The sequence below is a fragment of the Octodon degus genome, unplaced genomic scaffold (assembly GCF_000260255.1).
Source record: "Octodon degus isolate 3935 unplaced genomic scaffold, OctDeg1.0 scaffold00273, whole genome shotgun sequence".
NCBI lineage: Eukaryota > Metazoa > Chordata > Mammalia > Rodentia > Octodontidae > Octodon > Octodon degus.
The window spans coordinates 819,331-837,687 of record NW_004524849.1 but is presented as its reverse complement, the minus strand read 5'-3'; the positions used below and the strand labels follow the sequence as shown (position 1 = coordinate 837,687).

The 18,357-nt window shown below is 37.8% G+C and overlaps 1 protein-coding gene and 1 pseudogene across 13 annotated transcripts in view; both read right to left on the bottom strand.

The window, feature by feature from the left end:
• The window catches only part of Smg7 (SMG7, nonsense mediated mRNA decay factor), an 83,439-nt gene that overhangs the window by 46,705 nt on the left and 18,377 nt on the right, over positions 1–18,357 (bottom strand). For 9 of the 13 annotated variants that reach the window (XM_023706852.1, XM_023706846.1, XM_023706845.1 and 6 more), the window contains exon 2: positions 18,111–18,187. The exons of the other annotated variants lie outside the window; for them this stretch is intronic. The gene's annotated coding sequence lies outside the window, so the exon portion shown is untranslated. The remainder of the gene's footprint in view (positions 1–18,110; positions 18,188–18,357) is intronic. 13 annotated transcript variants of the gene reach the window in all.
• On the bottom strand, positions 323–1,110 carry LOC111814128 (annotated as a pseudogene).

Genomic DNA, 18,357 nt, shown 5'->3' with positions numbered 1-18,357 from the left:
CAGGGAGGGGAAATGGATGTCTTACAAAATGTGCATGAAAAACCATGATCAAACCAAAAGGTTCCTTTTTTCTTTCAAAGATGGCATTTTTAAGATGTTTATCTGGAAATTGAAAGAATAAAAGACCATGCCCCCCAAAATACAAAGCACATACAACCCCCAGTGATAAGAAAATATGTAACTTGGAGGGGGAAAAAACCCTCAAAACTACTCTGGGAACAGTGTATGCTGCAGAGTAGCCATAAACCCTTCCAGAAGCTGACTGGTTTCCTTGTGTATGTTGGCAGCAGCGAATGAGATGCTCCAAACACTTTCATCATCATCAACTTCCTCCCACAGGAGCGTGTCTATTTCCAAAAGTAACGTCAGTGAACACGTAAGCTCTAAGAGCTGTAGGGTTAATGTCATCTGCTCAAGCAAGACAACCTGACAAACCTCAGGAATGTTCAGGCATGCAGCATCACAGTGAAGAACAATTCCAGAGGTCTGAAGAAATTTGAATTTCTGCCCTTAATCAAGGAGAAGGGTCTTGTTATCTGGTTTACATCCAAGATCTAGTTGGTTCATCATTTTCATAAACTTTCTTCTGGGTTAGGAAACTTCATCGTGAGACTTGAGATATACTGGTTTGGAAAGTTTCCTCAGTTTCTCCTGAGTTCAAAATCCCCGGCCTTGTAGTGGGGTGAGGCCCATTGGAGGCAGATGAATCGGCCTTGGGTAAGGGATCTTGTAATGCAGTCCAATTTCAATCCTGGCTGTGCATTCTTCTATACATTGTTTAATCAGGTCTGTGTCTGTGAGATTTTTGTTTTTCCGAAACAGTGTTCTGGCTTCGTTTAGTATATACTGTTTCTCTTTAATGGTGTCTTCCATCTGCTCTGATGCCGCATGCCACTTCCTTGCAAGCCTGAAAATGCTACGGTAGAGGTTAAGAACTTCTTGTCGTGTTGCTGCTGTCATCTTCTCCCATTCACATTAGGGGATTCAAAAGGTTCAGAAATGTCTCAATAAAAAGAAAGAAATCAGAAAAAAGAAAAAGAAAAAAGAAAAGTCTCCAGATGGACCCTAAACCGGCCTCCCCTCCCTGGCCTGCGGGCCACTTCCCGGAGGCAGGTCCCAGAGGTCAGGGGCAGCGACACCACGCCGCCTCGCGAAGCAGGGGTCACACAGGCACGTCTCGTAGCAACACTCCACCCCCACCCCACCCCAACCTAGTCTCCGCGGAGCCATCCCTTGCCCCAGGTACCCACGCCAGGACTCGCAGTCTCCATCCCTCACACTCATCCTGCGTCGAGCCTACCTTCCCCCACCCACCACAAAACAAGTCTTAAGAATCACTGAAGTACAAATTTGTAACAGAAAGCGAGCTGAAGTTGGAGATGGTGGCACAACCTGTAATCCTAATTTGGGAGGCTGAGGCAGGAGGATCACCAGGAGTTTCAGAACACCCTGGGCTACACAGTCAGTTCAGGAGCAGTGTGAACTACAATAGAGTCCCCATCTTAAAAAAAAGCAAGCAAACAAAAAACCTACCAAAACAATGACAAAAAAAGCCAGCTGGAATTAGCCATTTAGCTTGAGGAATAAAACTGTATAATTCCTCAAATATTTAGAAATATATCATTCCATTTCCAAGTAATCAAAACAGAAAGTAGAAATCACAAGAGAACTTGAAAAAATTTTAAATCAAATGAAAATGGACACATTCAAAGTGCAGGATGTAGTGCTGAGAGGTACCTATAACTTTAAATGCTTATAATAAAATAGCAAGGCCTGAAAGCTCTGATCTGACTTAAGTATCAGACTTAAGAAGTATCTGACTTAGGAAGCTATTAAATGGAAAAGCATATTAAGCTCAAATCAAGTGAAAGGAAATAACAGCCAAAAACAAAAAAAAATAGTGAAAGCAAAAAGCTAATTTTTAAATACCTATAATTCCCCTCAAGTTGACCTATAGTTAGAATACAATCTCAATCAAAACTAAGCCAGTTTTTTTTTTCATGAAAACTAGCAATGTCTGATTTTAAAATTTATCTGTAAGTGCAAGCACCCAGAACAGTCAAAACTGTTTTCAAAAAGAATTAAGTAACAGAACTTAACCTAACTGATCTGAAAATCTATGTAACAAGTTGTAGTAATCACGGGAATATTGTATCTGTAATAAAGGCAGATATATAGGTCAATGCAACAAAACAGAGGTCAGAAATAAACTTATCTACGTTTGCATTTGTGTGTATTTATGTGTACAGTAAATTTTGGGGGTATGCAACAGTGTAGATTAAGACCCAGGGCTGCCTAATCCTGAAGACCCAGAGCGCAGGCCCGGCGAGTGAGAGGACCAGGGCCCACAGATCCTAAATAAATGGCAGATTTCTCTTCACAAACCATCAAGTCAAGAAGAGCATGGAGCAAAGTACTTCAAGTCTTGCAAGCAAACAAATTCCAACACAGACTGATATACCCTGCAAAACTCTCAAGTATAATGGAGAAGTGAAATACTTCCATGACAAAGAACAACTAAAGAATTTCATGATGACAAAGCCAAGCCTACAAATTGATCACAGCCCCATGAATGAGAATGGAAAGAACCCACCAAATAGGGCAAAGAATTAAACACAGGAGAATAAGAGGTATACAATAGTAGTCTTTCAGTTATTCTTTTGTGTTCAGCAGCAAGTTATTTCCATCAGCACACTCTACAAATGGACTTCTCTTCCACCCTATGGGTCATGATTCCACCTGAGTCTACAGGGTGGATTTCAAAGAAACAGTTGTAGCTCAGTCCCAAAAGTGACACCTGGCCACCAGTAACTGTCATGGTCATTATGCATGTCCACAATACACTAGAACTTTATGAGATATCCTATCCTCAAACTGTTGGAAGTGCTGCTTATTTGCCATTCTAGTATTTATCTTATGTTTTACTCTTAGTAATTCTTTGCTATCATGAAAACTTTTTCTTAGTTCAACTGTTTTGAAACATTTAATTTTTAATTAATTAGTATTTAATTTTCTGAATATTGCTTAATCTTAATTTTTGTTCTAAGATTTATACTATATCTTTGACCCACAATTTATTTAAAAGACATCGTATGATATCTTCTCCTAGTATTAGAAACTTTAAAAAGTATATTCGCATTTTCTGTTGACTTTATATTACTTGTTCCGTCTTTTATACACACACACACACACATATATATATAAAAGCACATGCATAACCTAACATAAGATTGGTACTGTTTCACAGAAATCTGCAATGACCTTTAAATAAGGGTTCATCTAATATATTTTTTATATAGTCCTGCATAACTATCATATTGAGAGCTCTTTATTGTTCATCCAGGAGCATACTGCAACTTCTCTTGCCTTTTGAATTATGCTCTTTGTTATTTCCTGTATGCTACTTCTGGAGGTATTAAAATATTTCAAGTTTGTATATCTAGAAAATCTTACTTTTAGTTTTCAAAGGTATGTTTGCTAAGTATAAAATTCAAAGAGGACAGATCTTTTCTTTCAGTCCTTTAATTGGTCTAGTTTTTTACACACTTGGTCCTTTTTTTTCTAATGTAGAATAAGGTGCTATTTAATTCTGTTCTTCCATAGCTAATATTTTTATGTATATGCTTTAATGATTTTTTTTCCTTACAGTAAGTTTTGGACAATTTCATTTTTGTGTATCTTGGTGTGAGTTTATTTAAATTTCTTGTGCAAAAGGTTCATTTTTCTTGGAAATATGGTATTATAAGTTGAACTAAGTTCAGAAATTTTAAATCTTTAAATATTTATTGCCTACTCCTGTCTACTTTGAGAACTGTAATTATATAAATATAAGTTTCTTGGCTTTGACAGTGAACTATTATGATTGATCTGTAAATTCTTCATTTTTATTTTGGACAATTTTTATTGTTATATTCATTTAATTTATTTTCAATTTACAATCTATTAAAAAATTAAAATAAAAAATAATTTTAAAAAATATAGATTAATCTCTTGGCACATTTTTTGGAAAGCAAAAAATACATGCTATATTATTTCACTTACTAAGTTCTGAAAACAAAGGTAATCAATAGTAATAAAAATTAAGATTTCTGATTTAGCCTAGACATAAAGGGTTAAATAAATCAGTACTGATTACAAAGGAATATAAAAGATTGTTGGGGGGATTTGAAAATATTCTACAACTAGTTTAGGATGGTAGTTACAGAAATGTTTGCCAAAGTTCCTAACTATACAATGAAAATGAAGTGTGTTGTCTTAACAGAGGTAATTTAATTAAAAACACACAGTGGGGTTAGGCGTATGGCTCAGCAATAGAGTCATATATGAGGCTCTAGGTTACACAAAAAAATAAATGAAGCAAACTAAAAATTATATTCATAAATACAATTTTTGTCTATAGTTTCTGGCTTATAACTCCAACAACCTGTAGCATTTGTGCTATCTCTAGGTAGAGAGTATTAAAAAAAAAGTAGATACTTGGCTCATATCTGACTCTATAATTACTTGTGTGCTGGTGGGGAGAAACTTCACACCTTTTACTGTCTCAGAAGTCATCTGTGTTGACTTTATTATGACAGAGAAAAAATACGCCATTCTTTCCTACACATAATGTTTAATCTAATTAAAACACATTCTCTGTATAAGCATAAAAGGTATTCTATAGTCTACACTCATAAAACACATTGGAAGATGTTAGCATTTCCTTTGCTCATCATATCCAACTAATCTCACTGATTATTCTGCTATAAAAACTCGCATTGACTGGGTGAGATGATGTACCTCTATAATCCAGTCACTTGGAAGGCTGGAGCAGGAGGATAACACATAGGAGGTCAGTCTGGACAGGTTAAGTGACATGAGACCCTGTCTCAAAAAATAAAGAGCTGGGATGTGGCTCATTCACAGAGTACCCCCAGGTTTGATTACCATTACTGGGGGGGGCGGGGGACCAAAAAAAAAAAAACCTCATTATTTATTTATTTATTTTGACTGCCTCAGGATGCCTTAAGGGAAGGTCTGGTAAGGCATGAGGGTCTGAGAATCAAACTACATTATCCTGTGCTTGGCTGTGCATGCATAAGCAGGCACTTAAACAACTGAGCTAACCAGTAGGCCCCCCTCATTTATGTTCCTCATTATAGGCTCTCACGGGATACAGATTTTGGCCGTTTCCCCAAAAAAGTCTTCATGACTCCACCTGTACAGAATTTTCAAATTTATCACACCAATTCTTTTTTTTTTTTTTTTTTTTAATTTTAAGATAGTCTCACTACATAGTACAGGCTGGCCTTGAACTCATGGAGGTCCTCCTGCCTCAGTCCCCTGAGTGCTGGGATTATAGGCACGGACCACCATACCTGGCTATCACGCCAATTCTAAACATACTTACATTCAGCTCAAAAAAAGATGAAGCCTGAACAACACAGCTTACCATCTATGCCCCCGTGTACCTTTCAATTTTAGGTCTTTCTACATTCTTCTATGAGCTACGCTCCAGACTCTTGAGACGCTTCCTGTGTCTTACTATTATTACATTTTTCTCTGCTGGAATATCCTTCTCTAGTATCAACAAAATTTTTAACTATTTTAGGGGATAAAACTTCATAAAACCTCATGTCTTTTGTGAATACTTCAACTTTGTACTTATTAGCGTGCATACATCCTATCATGTTCTTTATTTTTAAAACTGTATTTCATATTGTAAACCCTCCAAAACTGCCTAGTACATTATACAATAACTGCATTATGTTTATTACATAATCTCTGAATATGTTCAATGAAGTTAAGGTATTTGTGTACTTAAACACTAAGGTGGTAAGTATAGTTTCACACACAAAAAATTTTTCAAAAAAAATTTTGGTGGAAAATCCTTAAAGTCTGTATTACTACTGGCCAATAGAAAAAAAATATGGTCAGAGACATATAAACTTCCTAGTAGTTACATTTAAATAGTGAAAATTAATTAGCATATCCAAAATATTAGCATTTCAACACTAGTTAATATAAAAATATACTGGAAACATTAAAATGTTTCAAGTAATTCTAGCAAGCAGTTTTTTATTTTTATTTTACATTATTATTATTATTATTATTATTATTATTATTATTATTAGCGGAACTGGGGATTGAACTCAGGCCCTTACGTTTGCCAGAGAGGCACTTAATTTTACTGGGCTATCTCCCCAGCCCCCGTTTTTAAAATTTAAATTAAACAAGGCCAGATGTGCTGGCTCACACCTGTAAATCCCAGGATTTGGGAGAATGAGGCAGGAGGACTTTTTGAGTTCAAGGCCAGGAAGAAATACATAGTAAGTACAAAGCCAGCCTAAACTCCATAGTGAGATCCTGTTTCAAAAATAAAAACAAAACAACCAACTGAACAAACAAAATTCTATACTCAATGTCCTGGGGTCACTACTAGGTAGCCTCTATACTTGGACAGTACAGATAAAAATCATGACAGGATCCTTTAACTATATGAAAGGAAGATCATAGGAAAAACCCAACTCTTACAACCATACTAACAGAGGAAGGGTGCACATTAGAGTAACAACCTTTGCTTACTGACTATGGTGTGAAGGTCCCAATGCTTGGCTGGAAACTGAATTCTTAGTGCAACTATTTTTGACTGAGACTTAATAAAAGGTAAAAGCAGGTCAAGAGGGCTTTGCCTTCATGGATTAATGTCCTTGTCTTGAGAGTGGGCTTATTACAAAGTTTGTTCCCACTCTAGTTCTCCACTTTCTTTCTGCCTACTATCACAGATGACAGGAAGACAACCCCCATCAGATATGGGTCACTGGATGTCCCAACTTCCAGAACTATAAGAAACAAATTGCTTTTCTTTATAACTGCCTCAGCTTGTGGTATTCTATTATAATAATGCAAAAGGGCCCGAAAAACAGAAATAGCTGTATTAAACAACTCAGCAATGATTCCTTAAAGTGTGAAAGGGTCTACTACATCTTTAGATATGATGCTAAGTCCTGGGATACAGCAGTGAAGAAAGTACAAAAGGTTCCTGCTCCAGCAGGAGTTAGAAACTTGATGAGAGGCTATAGGAGGCAACAAAATTAATAAGCAAATCCCTAAATATATTAATCTATCTACTCGGGATCACAGCCTGAAACTGACTGGAGGTGAAGCCAGCAAAGACTCTCTGGGAAAAGCCAGATGCCTTCTTGGACAGTATAGTACCAACCCAAGCTGTAGTGAAATGTACAACTTAAATATCCTGTAACCAGTTTCAGAGAAACAACAATTGATTTTTTCCAGCACTATTTCACTTGTCTTCCCTTGCTCAAGCCAAGCAAAAAGATTTAACATGAACCAGAGAATAAGACCCAAACTGGGGCACTGGAACTATCTGTTTCAATACCTTGTCATTTAACACAATACTTAGTACGCCAGGTACTTTATATTGCACTGAATAGAACTAAATAACTCAAACCTTGTTTGCTCTAGTCTCTGAAGAGTTTCAATTTCCTGTATGAAAAGGGCTAATAATGTTTATAGAATTTGTTGTACCAGTGAAAATGTTCAACACATGTGAATGAACACTGTAAATACTACAGTACTATATGAAAAAGAAAAAATAGTGAATAAAAGCCTTATTAATATTTTTCCTGGATTGACTGTCAAAAAATAAACATACTATACTGGTGCCATAGACCTAGACCTGGGCTGTCCAAAAGACAAATGAGCCCTCTAACATTTGGTCACTGTGACTGAGAAACTGAATTTTAACTTTCACTTAGCTTAAATAAGTTTAAACAGCCAAATCTACTTTGGACAATAGTTTCTGATCAGCATTACAGTTACTGATAACCTAACATGAGAGTGAAAGAGGGAAGCCTCAAAACCTACACTCCCCCCACCCCAATTATTCTCATGCTATATTTATTTATTTATTTATTTATTTATTTATTTATTTTTATGGAACCGGGGATTGACCTCAGGTCCTTGCACTTGCCAGGGAAGTGCTTATTCCACTGAGCCATCTCCCCGGCCCCTATCATTCTTTTTTTAAAATTAATTTTATTGAGAAAGAAACAGCAATGAGACAGTTTCAAAACAGGTTAGGACAGTTACAATAATTAATATATTGCATACTGTTGTCTTTGTAGTAGTTATTCAGAGTACAAGACGCAGATGTGATATCTTGTCTAAACACTACTAGTACAAATCTTCTCAATGAACTAAGAGAAAGTAGCTGTATATCTATTCTATTTTGTATATACATATATATATTTCTTTTTTTCACTACAAAATTGTAATCCATTTATATCCCCCTTTTTTGTTTAGTTCTATCAGAGATGGGTATTCCATTGCCGTTAAATATTGTAGGTGCGTGAATGTAGCAAAATGATCCAATATAGTCCAGTAGTCCATAATAGTAGTGGGTTATCTGCAGAACTGGCAATGTCAGAAGTTGTTAACTTGAGTATTTTACAGCTCAGCATATTAATATGGCTTTACTTTTCATATCTCATGTTTATACTCTTCTGTTGGATGGTTAAGACCAAGATAAAGCAAGACCTATATAACAAAAAAAGGTAACTTTTGTATCTGATGAGGTCAGTCAAATCCCCTCAGGATTTACCCTGAAACCCTGCACAGCAGTTGCAGATCTTTTGTAATCTGGATGAGTCATGGCCATTGCTTGACCAATCTGCTCTCTGTGAAAGCCTGAGAGAATGTTTTCTCTCTAGGTGATTCTCCTTAGGCACTCCACATCGTCGATCACTTTCCTCTGCAGCTCCATAATCTTGAACAGAAAATTTGGGACACCACTGAGTTACAGAATGTTACAGTACACGTTCTCTTATGTCCTGAGTCCTCACTGACCTTGAAGGGCTAGGGCCAAAATGTTGGCTGTACTTGTAGCCCTTCGTTTTCTCTAATTTTTTTGGTCTGCAAACTTAAGTTGTTAACCCTCCAGAAAGGAAGCTTAATGATATTATTATCCAATAATATAGACAGTTGAGCTTAATATCACCGTCTGAACATCAAACGCCTTAGACATAGCATAAAACAGGTATTTTCCAACAACTGTTGACATGCTAAACTTTAAATCCCTATAGAATGTGAAAAAAATAAACAATTATACATTTTTTACACAGCAATTTAGAAATCTAACCATATACAACATAGCAGGACAGTCTTATGACATTATCTTGTTTTCTTTTATTTTTTTTTCAAACAAACATTTACTTCTCATGCTATTACTCTAAAGACAGTCAATAGCTATGTTTGATCAGCAGGTACTATCTTTTGGTACTTGCGGAGAAATGGTTCAGGACCTTCCTCGTGTACTAAAATCCACACATGTTCAAGTCCTTTACATAAAGTGGCACGGTATTCACATACAACCTACATAGAACCACTCATTCTATACTCTACAATCATCTTTAGGTTATTTATAATTAACACAGTTGTTATACTATTTTTTTATGAAAGAACAACAAGGAGAAAAAGCTTTTAGTGTTCACAACAGACAGAATTTTTAAAAAAATATTTTCAGTCTGCAATTGTTTGAGTCCAGATGTCAAATCCATGCATATGGAAAGCTGATATACACTAAATGAAAAGCCTTGAAATAACAGAGTTGGCTTTATCTTAGTTAGGATCTGAGAGAAATAATATTGTTAGGATACCGGCACTGAATGTACAAATAGGGTCAGGCACATAATTCAGACTCCATTAATGAACATACCAAGTCCATACATAATTGGGAGCTAATGTGAGAAACCAGGGACTGTGGCTATCGCAGCCTGCACACTGGCAGCAACCACAACCAATTGCCATTGGCAGTGGAATGGTGTCAGGCATAGGTGGAATCTGGAATGGAGACCAAGGACAGAAATGAAGTTCTGCACAGTATCTTAACAGGCTTAGATCTAAGGGGCAATCTGAGGCACTGTTCTAGGCTGTATAGCTGTTGTGGGAGGTAGAACAACCTCCCAAACATGTCTACATCCTAGTCCCCCAAACCTCTGAATATGCTAACCTGAAAAAAAAAAAAAAAAAAAGACTTTCTAGATGTGATTAAAGACTTTAAAAAAGGAACCTTGGATTATCTGAACGTACCTAATGAGATCACGAAGGTCCTACTAAGTGAAAGGAGGAGACAAAGTCAAAGAAGATGTCCTGAGGAAGCATAAGTTAGGGTAATGTGGTAATTGGCTTTGAAGATAAAAAGATTCTCCCCAAGAGCCTCTGAAAGGAACAATCCTTTGATTTTAATTTTAGATCATTTCAAATTTCTAACCTCAAAAGAACAAGACAACATACTTTTGTTGCAACACTTCGTGGCTATTTGTTACACTGGCATTGAGAAAGTAATAAAGCCATGAGTCTAGGTCTCCACCCTTTTCACTAAAATAAACTGAGAGCCAGGGATATAGCTCAGCGGCATAAGTGCCTGCCTCATAAGTGCAAGGTCCAGAGTTCAATTCCTGGTACTGAAAAATAAATGGTAAAATAAGTCAGCAAGCCTGAACTGCTTCTGTTCTTCATGACTAACAGCCTATTATATTGCTTCTACCTCTTATTCTCATACCTTTAGTGAACCATTATTTCTTTAAAAAGATAGAACTTTGCTTATTTTCATTGCTTAATTTTTTGGTTCTACTTATATCACAATGATGAAGATTAAAAATTATCTAGAGTTAACCATTTCTGGAAGACATATTTTTGAGAAATTTGTGTTATTCAAAATGTTTATAGTAAGTACAAATTCATATATTATTAAGCAACATTCATATAATGAATGTCTATACATCCCTAAGATTGTACTACATAAAGTAAAAGCCCTCCCTTCAAAAGCTTACACAGAAAAAAAATTAGGCTAGCACAAACAAAAGTAATGACCCATGACAAGGGAAGAATAAAGGCAAATTAATAATCATAATCTGAGAAAATTCCAAGATGATTTAAAGAAATACTTTCTGAAAAGGATGATTCCAAGGGCAATGTAAAGTCACATGGAAGAAGTTAAGACTGTGAGGTAAACAGAAGACAGCTGTCTTTTTGAGTACTTTGTATCAATTTTAATTAACAAAATGTTTAAAAAAGAAAACAGTAAGTTAAAAGGTATCACATTAGGGCTGGGGAGATGGCTCAGTGGAATAAGCGCTTCCCTGGCAAGCACAAGGGCTTGAGTTCAATCCTCAGTTCCACAAAAAGAAAAAAAAAAGGTATCACGTAACATACAAAAGTACACTGTAGTTGTTCACTTAGTTTTTGTTTTTAAATTTGTACTTTCTTTTTAGACAGGGTCTCACTATGGAAAGTAGCTGGCCTTCAACTCTCTCCATCCTCTTGCCTTGAGATTCCTGCAGGCTGGACTTATAAATGTGCTACCATGCTGTGGAATTTATGCCTAAAAAGTCACACTTCAGGCTGCAGATATAGCTCAGTAGTACAGAGACTATTTACCTACTATACAGGTGACCCTGGGTTTCATTACCATAACAGTAGAAAAGCAGATAGACAGATGATGGCAACACCAACCAGATAGATAGTAGACCAATACACTGAATTTTCCTTTTGAAATAACTTAAGATGTGAATTTCATACATGCAAAATTATACCTTAGTATTAAGATGCTAATACCTTAACATCTCTGTGTAATGCTATCTAGTCATAAGGAAAAGAAAACCCCCATCTTCTCTACTTTAGACAAAAACTGACAAGCATATTCTTTATATGTCTCTTTAGCCCAAGTGCATAGGAATTATTTCTTCCCACGATAGCTGATTCTTACTATTCCCCAGGGTCTTGGAAAGGAGACTAACAATACAAAAGGCTAAAACTGCAGAAAGAGCAGCTATCACAAGGGACAAGCATTAGGCCAACTAGTTCAATAAAATAATCCAGTCTAAATAAATTTATTTCAAATATAGAAGAATAATTATTTCCCACTTCAATTTCCTTCAGTAAACTTCACAAAACTATCCTGCCCATTCCTTTATTGCTCATAGAAAAATAAATGCATTAGAAGGTTTGAGACCAGCAGGAAAAGTCTATGTATATAATTGTGTATGTTTTATATTACTACTTAAAACTATGCAAACAAAAGAAAAATAAAAATTCTACAATCCTAAGCAAATAAAAACAAAATTATAAAGATATTATCAGTCTGACACCTATGGCTAAAAACACAGATCTGTGTACTGGTTGATACACTGTGTCAACTCAATAAGTTTAGAAGTTTAAGTAACTCAGCAGAAAGCTAGGGTTCTTTGTAAACATCCTTATCTTGTGCAAGAGGAGTGCATGGACATTGTGTAAGTTCTAAAGCCCCTTGCTAGGGCAAGGAGGCCCCTCCCTAGGGCATACTGGGCCCAGCCTGCCTGTAAAGATCAGGTCACTGAGGTTTCTGCTGGGATGCAAGACTGCATCGGTTGATGGACTCCAAATGATTTGTGTTATGGCTTGGCAAAAAGTTTGTCTGCATTTTGTGTCCAAAGACTTTACCAGAGACTAAAATTAAGCATGGTGAACTGGTTAATCAGATAAAGGAAATTACAAGACAGTTGAATGTTGCAGCAGCGGCATGGAATTGCGGGATTTTTAGTCAGATGTATAGTTGAGAATCAAGAGCAAAGAGCCCAGCAGGATGATTTAAAACTTTGTCAATCTGACCAGAAAGAAAGTACCAGGAAGGCTGTAGTATGCAGATAGAGCTGAGATCTCCATTGCTCAGGAGGAACAGGAGAATAGAAAAGATGTCCTGAGGGCATCACAGGTAGTGGCAGGTCCTTGCCATTTGCAGCCTCAGAACTGCAAGGGTGATAGATTTTGCTTTGAGGAAAAAGCTGCAGAGCCCCATGATCCAGAATTGAGGCCGTGGCCACACCAAGTTCCAGAGTGGTGGCGGTACAGAGAATTTGTTCCTTAGAATCAGGGTCAGGATACTCAGTCATCCAGGCACTAAACCCCTATAGCCAAGAGAGAAGAAAGCCTGGCTATTGCACCATCTGGCAACAGATCTTGGTATCATACATGTGGCACTGGTTTTAGGTGCACGCAGAATATGAGTTCTGAGGTTAAGAATGTTTTTACCTAGATTTCAGAAGGCCTGGGAGCACAGGCAATGTGCTTCTGAGAAGGCAATTGTAAAGCTGTGAGTGAGAAGCCTATTCAACGGAAACCCCAAAAGTTTGAAAAAGCCAGGACCATGGATTATCCGAGGAAAGCTGCAAAAAGGGAACAAAGCAGACCTGAGAGAAGTCATTGGAGCTACAGGCAGAACTGCCATAGGGGTGGAGCCATGTAGGGTTTTTGGAGCTCACAACTCATACAACAGATTGCTTTGGATGTTGAATGTGAAACTATAGGACTTAACGTTTGCCCTGTGGGATTTGGGACTTGCTTTGGTCCCAAGGCTTTGTATCCTGCTGTTTGTACGTTTTGGAATGGTAATGTTTATCTTGTGTCATTGAATGTTGGAAGTGTTTAACTTCTCATTCGTATAGATGCTCAGAGCTAAGTGTTTACCTTAGATCTTGGAGGAGACTTGGGACTTAAGACTTTCAGCAATGCTGAAACTGCTAGGACTCTGACAACTCTTGTACAGAGACTAAGTGCCTTTTGCATAAAGGGATGTGCACGTGTCTTTCAGGGCCAGGGTCAGAATGTTGTGTTTCTCATGTAATACAATGCTGATAGACTTAGTAGTGATTCTTAATGATCGTTAAGTCTGTGTTATAATGCTGAAGTTGTACAATGTTAATACGCATGTCTACGTACCTGGAAAATGGTTTAAAGAAATGTCTAGTTATCAAGTTGACCGGGTAGACTGTACTGGTTAATTCACTGTGTCAACTCGAGAAGTTAAGAAGTTTAAGTGACTCAGCAGAGAGCTAAGGTTCTTAACATTGTAAACATCCTTATCCTGTGCAAGAGGAGATGGGGATGGGTATTGTGTAGTTCTAAACCCCCTCTCCAGGGAATGGAAGACACAGCCTAGACCTCCCTAGAGTGACTCAGAACTTAAAGGATATATAAAGGAGACTGAGGATTGATGGTGAGCGCTACTTCCTTGGAGGAACTGAGCCTTCACAATTAGTGTGGAAGAAGAGAGGCACGCTGTAAGGTGCAGCTGCATTTCTTCCCTTTGCTCTTTGCTGTTTCCTGCAGCCAAGAATGGCTGCCCTCTGCCATGTCCTACTCTGCCTTGGAGCCAGCTGAGTAATGGACTGAAATTTCCAAGAACTGTGAGCTAGATAAACCTTTCCTTCCTTAATTTTAGGTGTTGGGTATTTTGTCCCAGCAATGAGTGAAATGTAACTGAGACAATCTGAAACCTAACTCCTGCGTTTAAAATTCAGTTTTGCCACCTAGTGTATGACCCCAAGACTGAACTTTCACAGGCCTCTATTTGCCCCCAAAACAGTACATATGCCACAGGATTGCTGAGAGTTCAAAAAATTAACAAACAAACAATGTTTGGCACAGTGCACGGCACAAAATAAAATCTAAACACTGGTCATTACTATGAATAATCACATCACAAGAACAAACAAGCAGCTTCTATTCAGTTATTCCTCACTGCAGATCTGTACAAGCAAAAGGTCTGCCAGCATCTGTCAGACTACAGGTAAATGGAAGCTAATCTAGGAGCCATGTAACAGTCTAACATGGCTTAAATGCAGATGTCCCCACTAAACTTCATGCAATCATAGGTGGAGGTTTTTAGAGGTGGATGAATCTATTGCGTATGTGATGCTAGAATTAAGGATATGAGGCTGCAGTTGATTCACCTGTGTGATGTAAGGACTAAAGGTGACCCATCCTGGGGGTGAATGCTAACTTCTAAGAGAAGGTAGCCTAGATAGCATGTAAAGGACTGAAAGTGGGTTGCTGTGGTTGCTTGCTGCTTCTTTACTACTTGGCTTCCTTGGTACCCTTTGCCTGACTTGAAATCAGCTATGAAGTGAAACCTCTAGCAACTGTGAGCTACAATAAACCTTTTCTTCTTTAACTTTAGGTGTTGGATACATGTCTCAGCAATGAGAAAAATAACTAAGACAGATTTTAGTACTAAAGAAGTGAGGTCATTGTAACTATACCTGACCACCATATGGTTCAAGAAGTTTTGGAATTGGCTTGTGGGAAAAGTTTGAAAGGCTTAGAGATGCCAACTAATGCAGCAAATGTGGAATGACTTAAAGCTGTACTCAACAGGAGATTCTGGTCAAAGCTCAGACCAGAATGTTGACAGAAATGTTGCTACTGAAGACCAGGCTCATGACATTTCTGCTAGCAAGGACCACAATGACTACTGGATTCCAGACAATGTATTTTATGCCTTGGGAGAAAATCTGCATCATGCTCATGGCAAGACTGCCTGAGACTGATATCAAGGTTAACAAACTAAGCTTGCAGAAGAAATTTCAAGACAGTCTAATGTTGGGGAGGTGGCATGGCTACTACTGGGCACTTCAGGCCAAATCTATATTGAAAATAAAGAACAAAGAGCCCAGCACAATGATTTAGAACATTTTGAGTTTGGCCAAGAAGGAAGCTCCAGTAAAGCAGCAGACTGAACTGCAAAAGAGTAGTAGCTGGTTCCTTAGAAGGGAACAGGACAAAGAAAAAGATGATCTGAGAATACTACAGGAAAAAGCAGGACTCCTAGCCTCTGCAGCCTCAAGGCTGCAAAGGTCAAAGACTCTGCACTGAGAAGAGAGCCCCAGTGTATCAGGGTTCTAGAATGGAAGCAGCCTAAAGAATTCATTTCTCAGGACTGAGTTCAAAGAGCTCAGTAAGTTAGGCACTCTCACTGCAGCCAAGACAAAAAGGAAGCCTAGCTATTGCTTCAGCTGGTGTCAGACCTTGGCATCATTCGCATGGTCCATGTTTTAGGTGCATGCAGAATACAAGTCAAAAGGTCAGGTCACATAGATTTCACAAGGCCTGGGAGGCCAGCCAGGCAGTGTTCTCTTGAGAAGACAGTGTGTGAAGCTATGACTGTGAAGCCAAAGGTGCAGTGAAGATCCTAGAAATTTGGAGAAGCTAGGAACATGGATCAACAGAGGAAAGCTGCAAGAAGCGAGCAAAGGCAGTCTAAGAGAGAAGCCATGGGAGTTACAACCATTTGCACTGCCACAGGGTCAAGATCACCAAGCCTTCCAAGCTCAAATCTTGTTACAGAATGCCTCAAATGGTGGACATGGAAATACAGGACTTTATCATTTGCCCTGATGGATTCCCAACTTGCTGCAGTTCTATTTCTTTCTATTCCCCTATTTGGAATGAGAATGCTTATTTTCTGCCACTGTATGTTGGAAATGTTTAACTTTCTTTTCATTTGTACAAGAACTTGCAGCTCAGTGTTTGCCTTAAATCTCTGAGAAGACTCTGGACTTCGACTTTTCAGCAATACTGAAACTGTTAGGATTTTGGTAACTCTTAGAGGGACCAAATGGTTTTCATATATAAAGGAATGTGAGTGAGTCTTTAGGGGACCAGGGATGGAATGTTATGGCTTGTATATATATATATATATATATATATATATATATATATATCCCAAAGCTTCACGAGGTCACAGGTGGGGCTTTTCAGAGGAGGTCTGATGCTGAGTTTAAGTGGGTGAGGCTGGGATTAAGAGTATGTGATTACTAAATCAACCCACTGATTGGTTTCGCACAGTTCTCAGTGTGGAAGATGGGAAGGCCTACCCTAGGTGAGTGTATAAGAGACAGCAAGAGGACTGCTGCTGTCATTTGCTCCTTCTCCACTACTTCATTGCTTTGCTGCCTTCTGCCCACCATGAACCATTTCTCTGCTGTGATGCCCTTCTGACATACCACTCTGCCCTGGGCTAGCCAACTTTAAACCAAAACCTCTATAAACTGTGAACTACAATAAACCTTTCCCCCTTTAATTTTGGGTGTTGGGTATCTTGTCTCAGCAGGAAAAAAAAAAACTAAGAAAGAACATTATTAAGAAGGCCTCAAACACGTTAAAATGATCCCTAGAAATGTTATTTATAAAATCATAAAACAACATACCAAAAGAATTTTAAGTGGAAGACATTAACTGAGGATTCCCCTTCAAACATTCACAAAGACATATACATTAATATCAGTGCCCATATCTCCCAAATCCAATAGGAAAACAGTAAGTCCCCAATATAGAGGAAAGCAATCTCGTCAGCATTTACAACAGTGAGCATCAGTCATGGTAACACATTTTTGAGAGCTGCCATCACTTAAAGCTCAAACTAATTGCCAAAAACAGTGGAAAGGAAAAAAGAGTCATTATTTCAGATACCAAGAAACAACGGATGTAATAAATAGAAAAGCAGAAAATTTATCAGTTATTGCAGCATAATATGAAATCTGGTCTTTGTCCTTGCTTTGCATCAGAGCACATAAAACCAACGGACTCTCCTGAGTAACAGAAACATCTATTATTTACATGAATCTCTTTTGATGACATCACAATTTCTGCTAATGAGGTATTTTAGGGTGGACTTCCAGATGGCTGGAGGAGGTGGCTGGTCACCAGAAGGACAGGTGATTAAAGGGTTGGAAATTTCAGTTCTATCCACTGACCTTGAAAAGAGATTGAGAGGCTAGAGGTCAAACTCTAAAAAACTATGGAACATGGATTTGATAGGTTTCCTGATTATTAAACATAATGGAAATACTGGGAAGGTGGTCTGCCCAAAAAGGGCACAGATGCTCTGTGCCTTGTATTTTGCTAGATACATCACTTCATATGGCTGTGCATCTGATCCTTTACAATAATTTTAAAAATAAGCCAGTAAATACAAGTGAAGTTCTCTGGCCATCCTAGTAAATGATCAAACCAAGGAGGAAGGCTATGGGAACACCAATTTACAGCAGGTGAGTCAGATATATAAAAGTTACAATGTCTGCTTATTATTGTCATCTAAAGTGAGAATAGTCTAGTAAACCTCAGAACTAAATTGAATTATAGGACACCCACTTGGTGCCCACTGGAGAATAGCTCCATGGATAGGGAAAATTTCACACACCTGGAAATCCAAGTGTTTTGCACTGTGCTGAGAGTAGAAAGATTTACAGTTATTTTCTTAGCTTGGTATCACATTATATGATTTTCAAACTCACTTTACAGTATATGGCCAAAATTCCAGATCCTAAATTGTTCTCTCATTTCCATCGTACCTCACATGGAATCTGGGGATCTGAAAATGAGTAGCATAAAAAGAAATTATGTCCATATCTGAGTCTAAAGCCAAAGAAAAGCAACTCTCATCAAGAAAAACATGTACTATAACAGGGTTATTGGGTAAAGGTAAAACATACATTAGTCACTCAGTCTGAGTCTGTCATATCATTTTTTACCTCTTAATTA